Source organism: Meleagris gallopavo, chromosome 6 (genome assembly GCF_000146605.3).
Source record: "Meleagris gallopavo isolate NT-WF06-2002-E0010 breed Aviagen turkey brand Nicholas breeding stock chromosome 6, Turkey_5.1, whole genome shotgun sequence".
NCBI lineage: Eukaryota > Metazoa > Chordata > Aves > Galliformes > Phasianidae > Meleagris > Meleagris gallopavo.
The window spans coordinates 4970496-4978013 of NC_015016.2; the positions used below are offsets into that span (position 1 = coordinate 4970496).

General features: G+C 41.8%; 1 protein-coding gene across 4 annotated transcripts in view; it reads left to right on the plus strand.

Annotated features, from left to right (window-relative positions):
* Positions 1 to 6: 6 nt before the first annotated feature.
* The window catches only part of LOC100543777 (sodium channel protein type 5 subunit alpha-like), a 589192-nt gene continuing 581680 nt past the window's right edge, over positions 7 to 7518 (plus strand). For all 4 annotated transcript variants that reach the window (XM_019616237.1, XM_019616239.1, XM_010712352.2 and 1 more), the window contains exon 1: positions 7 to 112. The gene's annotated coding sequence lies outside the window, so the exon portion shown is untranslated. The remainder of the gene's footprint in view (positions 113 to 7518) is intronic.

Genomic DNA, 7518 nt, shown 5'->3' on the forward strand with positions numbered 1-7518 from the left:
CCCGCAGCCGGGCCATTCCCGCGGGACGGACCGCTCGGGGACTAAAACTCTATGGATACAATGAAGTGGCTCTGGGACTCTTGGTTTAGCAGGAATATTTAAATAAACCAATGTAAGTTTCTCTTTTTTGTTTGCTTGTTAATAAAAAAAAAAAAAGAAAGAAAGAAGAGAAAAAGAAAAAGCATAAAGAGAACCTCCCCCTTTTCCCCCACCCCCCCCTCGGAGACGTCCGGTTCCGAGCGAGTCGGAGGAAGGAGGAATTTGTCGCGACGGGGTTTCCCCTTCCCCAAACTTACCCCTCGAGGTGCGACCGGTGCCGTCCCGTCCGGGCAGGGCGCGGTGAGGCTGCAGGGTGAAGTTGGCTCAGCAGAGCTTGTGCCGGGGTGTGGAAGTGGAGGAGATGTGGATGTAGATATTGTGCCGATGAAGAGTAACTCTGGTTGGGAATTGGTCTAGGTTCCGACTTGCTTCTGCGTCCAGAAGTGCCAGAAAGAGATAACAACACAGAGAATACTCTGCAAATTGTTTGGTGAATGTCATATGGTGTCAGATGGCTTTGAATGGAATTTTAGTGGCGCATTTCAAAGGGGAAGAAATGAGCTTGGATAGTTATTTCCGTGGTGGCAAGAAAAATTAATAATTCTCGTGTATTGTGAGTGTTACTGATGTTATTTGTAAGAACTGACATAATGTATTAAGCATATGTCTTAATAATGCCGCTCTCCTTGAAGCTCTTTGTAAAACACCCATACTTGAAACATTTGGAGTTTTTACGAGCACAAATTAAAAACTCCACTCGGCTGAAGGAAGTGTAGAAGCTAAACAGGGAGAGCTGTGCAGCACGCTGGCAAGGTGATAGTGATTTGATCAAGGCAGCCCCGAGGGGACCGGTGACATACTGGGAGCACCGTAAGTGACAACGAAGGCTAAATTAAAGCAAAAGTTATGCAACCAAAGTGTGGCTGCAACGGGAACAAATCAGACCTTCTTTTTATTTATTTATTTATTTATTTATTCTGGATATATGGGTGAGAAAGTGGAGATGAGCTTTAAAAAGCAGAGAAACGTGTGAACTGTGCTCACCTACGGCAACAGGTCTTGTTTTGCCTGGAAAGGATGAGCTGAGCTTTGTGAGTGCTTGAGCTGAGCTTTTCCATCCAAGGCTGGGGCAGCTGCTGATCCTACAGACAGGCGACAGATCCGGAGCTCGTGGCCCCAATTTCTCTCTCCACCAGGGCGACGAGCTGCTATTCCCGAAATACAGGGCGTATGGTGGAATAAACGCGGCGATTCAAAGAGGATTTGTCAATACTAAAAATAAACAGGCCCGCAGATGTGTCCTAGAGGGTCACGTCCAGTCACTGCGTTTTCAGGGCCGACGTGGCCATTTCGTGATTTTGCGTGAGCGTGTCCTGTCCAAGGTACTGAAGTTTGATTTTGCTGCTATTTCCCAGGATTTGAGGGCTTTGCACGAGTGGTTTTGGGAGGCTTCTTCTTGACTTAAGGCGGTGCGGTTTGAGTTGGAGGGTGTCCCCGTCCCCCCCTCAACCCCCCCCGGGTGGCACAAAGAGGAAGCAGGGATGTGTTTTCAGACACGTATATTTGATCCGTCCTTTTGGCGTGGGAAAGTGGGCCAGGTGGAGCTGCAGATGGATCCAGCAGATCCTATAAGCTTTTGGTGGCAGAGAACTGCAAAGGTCAGAGCTGTAAGACAGTGAGGAGTGAAACTCCCTCGTTCTAGTGGACCAAGAATGTGGTGGTTTTGAGTGTCGCTGCTGTTGGTTTGGATGCCTTATTCCAAAAAAGTTGAGGGAGAGCCCTGAGCTGGGTTGGGATAGGAATGATGCAAATGGGACTGGAGTGATGCCCAATGATTTTGATAGTATTTTTGTTCTTCTGGTGTAGCCTCTAAAAGTGGCAAATATGGTTGATGAAGACCTTCAGAAATAGTTAATCCTTAAAGGAAAAAGTGTGTCTTTTGGGGAAAGTGTCTCAAAAATTAAGCAATGGAATCCTGCACTGCAAATTGTGATATTTTTAGATTAATATGCCAAAAGCTCTCAGACCTAAGTAGTGGAGTTTATGTAATCTTTGGTATGAGACAGACCACAGTATTGCCAGAAATAAGCATAGAGGAATATATTATTTGTCTTTGCTTCGAGTTTGATCTTGTAATGTGCTTCTCCTCAGTTCTTGAAATTAATTCTGAATCTATTTATAATGCAGATCAGTACTTTTTGTTTAAGACTCCCAAAGGGTTTTACAAACACAGATGATCAGACTTTGATACCTGTGTCTTTATGGATAAATAGTTCATGCTGTGAGGAGTCCTGTAGGTCTCTAAAGCATGCAAAAAGTCCGTACAGTATGATAGAGAACTGATGTTTCATATCCTCAGTCACTCGTCAGAGATCACAGAGGAACTCAGTTGCATCACTGGCTATGTAGCCCAAATACCTTGACCATTAAGGGTATATATGTAGATCATGAGGCTTCTTGACTCTGGGTGACAGCTTACGAGGATAGAGTCTAAAAAGTGCAACACAGTGGAAAGCATTATATTCCTGGTCTGAATCAGAAACTAGCCTCCGTTCTTGCTATGATGGACTAACACCTGTGGGACTAGTACATACCTCACAAGACTTTTACAGACTACAGAGAACAGTTGAGTGGTAACTGCATTCTTGATTTTAAATGCATAATCAAAATTATATTTAAAATTGTAGTGATAGGAAATGACATTCTGAAAGGAGATTTATGAAGTAGAACTCGTTTAAATTTCTTCTAAAAATCTTGTTTTTTTGTTTGTTTGTTTGTTTGTTTTTTTATTAGAATAGGGATTTATCTCTTCTTGACCATTTTCTTTACCAGTTTCAGTTGTGTATCTTGAACGGAAGCTCTATCCATGTATGTGAGGAGAGAACTTGTTAAAGCATGTTGAGCGGTTGTTCTGAAATCATGGTCATGTTTTTTGAAAGAAACAGATCAATATCTGTTGTTACCTTGGATTACTTTTGGAACCTCAATATGACAAATACAGAGAGACCTTTTGTTTTCAGAGGGTAGATGCTCAGTTTTTCCTGAAAATTGCTACCTTGTAAGTTGTCTCCAATCATCCTCAAGAATTACTCTGAAAAATTATAGGTCTGGTAGTTAAAAAGTGGCAACGAGTATTTTCTGAGTTCTGTTAAATGAAACTCATATTTCACAAAGGCAGTATATCTCTGAAGTATATGCTTAACTTCAGCTTCTGTTTACATGTTGTCTTGTGATAGAGTCTTAATCAGCATATGAAGCAATTTATATTTTAAATTCTATCATCAGTTCTCACTTTTACTGTCTATTTTTGTGCTTATCCCATTGCTGAAGGCCAGGTTGGATGGGGCTTTGGGCAGGAGGTATCCCAGCTAGATCATTTTTAAAGTCCCTTCCAACCCAAATCATTCTGTGATTCTAATCTGGAAAAAACATACACGAAATCAGTGAGGTATATTCCTGTTTGCCTAGAGTGACTATCTTGTCTGTGCTATCACATTGTTCAGATAAACATTTGTTTGTTCATCTTTAAACTAACTGTTGTCTTTACGACTGAACTAAAACCCTGATTATTTTTTTATTGATCTTTTAATATTTATTTTGCAAGCCAACCGTTGGGCCCACTTTCACCTGGCTCTGTCTCTTTGGGTTTCTCTTGCAAAGTGACAGTTTCTAAATCAGGAAGGAAATCAGGTCACATTTCTGGCTCTGCAGGACTTATCTCACTGCTCTTCTTTCAAAGTAATTAGAGTTACTAATAATGAGAAAAAGAAAACTTTTTCAGAACTGGTATGTCCCTAACCCCTCTCTCCTTCTGGCTGTTTTTGTGTCACAGAAAAGATAGGAAAGTTTATTGAGGAAGCTCCTTTTGCTCCATCAGACTGTGACTTCCTTCAAGTTGAGCTGCAGGTGATGTGGTCACCTTTACAAAGATATCCTGTGTTTCTTAGATTAGCAGAGTTTATTTATTTATTCCCCCCTTGTTCTTGTACGGTGTCACTGAGCTGTACAGTGGAGCTGCTTAGGTCTCAGCCTGGGAGAACAACAAGATCTGACTAAAGCTGTCCCTATCCCAATCCCTGAGCAGGCTGGGGAAAATACTGGAGGGACAATATGAGCAGAATAGAAAGCACGGTGGTTTTATTAAACACATGTACTGCCAGCAATCACAACCATAGTTTGTACCCTTCCTATTCAGGCTTCTTATCGGTTACAGTTCACTGGGACATACTCCCAGGAAAAATGGCAAGTGAAGCACAAAAGTTCCTTCTCCTTTAATACATCCACCTTTGAGGAGATGTGACTCAGGAGGGGTTTCCTCTTCTGTGTGCAAAATTTTCATTGATGTCAAAAGATTCCTTATTTTCCACGGCAAAAATGTGCTTCCCTGCTCTCTGTAATCGGTGAAGCTGCTTTTGTCTCAATTCTGCATGACGAAAATGGCTTGGTTTTCATTTTTTATTAGTTTTATAATATTGCAATAGCTTTTTTAATAGAAAGGCATCACACATCAAATAATAAAGTTTTAATTTTTCAGAATGTTTCGTTACAAGTTCTGTTAAGCTCTGAGTTTTCCTTTTTTTACTGTACTTAATTAATTTGAAAATGGAACAATTTGTGCTCTATCCTGGAAGAAATAACTCTGTTCTTTACCAGGTTGTTTACTTCAACTTACAGCTTGATTTGAACTTTCCTGATTCACAAAGCTTCTGCCAGAGAGGCTTTTTATGGCAGTGATGGAAAGCCCTACCAATGGTTAGAGGTCCTTTATAAAGCTAGCTGGGTTCCTAAGACTCTAAAACTGCTCTTTATCCAACATATGACTTGCAGATATCTTTCAAATGATGCTTTACTAGTTTTATTCTAGCTCCAGTATTAGTATAGAGTGTTTTTGAAGTTATATAGGTGGTTAATATTTGAGTGCATAACACTAAAGGCAGACTGGGGCGTAGGTAATTTGTCTGTGCTAGAAGCCAGGAGTGTCTTTCAGTAGTCATGGAGTTTGTAGGCTGATTTTGACCCTTAAGCTGTGGTTTGGGGCTTTAGAGAAGTCTGTTTTTCTTTTTGCTCTTTCTAAATGCTTTATATAACACTGGAACATCTGTGCAATAGGAAGGTATGGAAGAACTTGCCCATGGACAAATTCTTTCAAGATCCATTAATTGGAGATGGGTTAGATAGTCCATTTGCAAGGACTATATTTTTTTATAATGATTTTTCAGAGATTATTTTTTTTATTGTAATGAAATAGTCACTCTTCCCAAACAAATGGGCAGTTGTTTGTTTCTGAATATGTCACCATTCCTTCAGGCTGGCTTACAGCATGCTGACACAGGGTCTAGAAGTCATAGGAACCAGATGCCCACTTGATCCTGGGTGATCAGAACGGTACATGGGGGATCATTTCTACTGATTCTGAATGAGCAAAGTTCACCCCTGTCAGAGCTAGCTCAGTTTTTGTCTACTGCGAGGCTACTTCAGTCCTCCAAAGAGCATTTTTATTGCTGGGCTATTCAGTCATAAAATCACAGAATGGCTTGGGTTGGAGGGGGCCTTAAAGATTATCCAATTCCAACCCCCTTGCTGTGGGTAGGGTTGCCAAACACCAGCTCAGGGTGCCTGAGGCTCCATTCAACGTTTGAATGCCTCCAAGGATGGGGAAGACAAGGGCAGACATTGCCCGAGGGAAATCCTGAAAAATACCAAGTTTTCAGAAAGTGTACAGGTGACAATTAAATGAAACCTTCGCCATCGTGTAAAGCTCATAAGGGTGAATGATTCTGTGATGAAATTTTCTTTTTCTCACCTGATGTAGGCACCAAAAAGAGGGAGGAATGCAAGGGGGAGGCTTTCTGTGGTGGTGTGGGAAGCCCTTCAGGTGCCTGCATGGCTGGAGACGCAGCACTGACTGTGGAGAAATAATAGGAAAGCTCCAGTCCAGCCTGCACAGCTTGGAAATGCATCATTAGAGTGTTACAACCTGACCCTCAGACAAGCATTTAGCATCATCTGAGGTCTGACACGTCAGTAGCTGTTACATAATGCACAACTATAGAATCACACCAAAACGTTTTTAAAATACCTGCCTGATTACCACAGGGTAATTGCACTGTGTGTCATGGGGCTGGGTGCTGTGGTTAAGGCACCCTCTGCTCTGATGCATATTCCCCTCCCTGGCAGCTTGGAATACTCCATCAGGTGTAGCTGGTGGTGACATCTCCTTGGCCAGGAGAAGACCTCCTCCTCCAAAGCTCCCCAGCGTTTGTGTCCTTGTCTTGCATGTTACCAGTGCTGCCCTTTCCTTCTGGATGAAGGTTTTCTGACCATGCTCCCCTGATTTAGCACAGTGGTATGACACAGCTGCCTCCTTGCCTTCCCCAGGGCCAAGCACATCATCTCCATCTCCTCTCCAGCTGCATCTCAAGCCCTCAACATGGAGGGATGCCTGTCTCCTGTGCTGCTGGAGGCACTTGGAGGGTCCGTACTTTTGTTCAGCAGAGGGCCAGGTTCTGTGCTCGCCTCCATAAACCCAGATCGACTCATCTGATTTTGGCACAGCTAATCCAGATTTGCACAGCAGTTTCCCTGAGGACACCCCAGTTTTGCTCTGGGTGACAGTTAGTGTGCCAGTGTCAGAATACATCTGATCTAGCCAGATCCCCTGTCTTGAACCATTAGTTATTCCCTGGCAAAAGTTTCTCAGAAAGAGCTGTTGTATTTGAAAACAATATACAAATTCTATTGCCAGTGCCAGAAAGTAAAGGGATTTTTTCCCCTCCTGTTGAAACTAAATATAATTTGAAAGATAATGTACAAGGATTTAAATATAGTATGCAATTATATATTGCATATGAATAGTTTCTCTCATTTTTAACATGCTTAGATATTTTTTTGAGTCTTTTTCAGCAGACAGCTGTTAGATAAAGAGAGAAAAGTGAATAGTTGTTATGAAACCACATGACATCGCTAAAGAAAAAAAACATAGGAATATGTGAGGGAAAAATATAGAATAAATCCTCTCTCTTCCTCTGTTTTTTTTCCTTGTTTCATCTTTTCTTAATATTTCAGTACTTCCTTAGCTGAAGTAATATAGTTTCTCAATATAATGTTGTAGGGTCTGCAACAAATTTCCTTTGTACTCTTGTTCCTACTGGGTTCAGTGAGTTTCAAATCAAGGCTCTGAATTCTTCCCAGAGGATGAAATGGGAGTAGAAGCCTTCCTAGAAAAGTCTGAATTCCTGGATTCTTTTACCTTTAGTGGAAGTTTTGCTCGAGTTGTATTGGGTTTTCTTTCCTATAAAGTTGCCTAAACTTGAAAATCCCAAAGAGTTCACTCATGGCCCCATGATGTCCCAACAAGTGGCAGCAACGTATATGAATGTCCTGACTTTCTCAGGGTGGCCTGGACGACATGTGCCTGTAAACACCTCAAAAACAGTGCTGTAGGTCACACATTCTTATTTTTGAGGAGATATGGTTTAA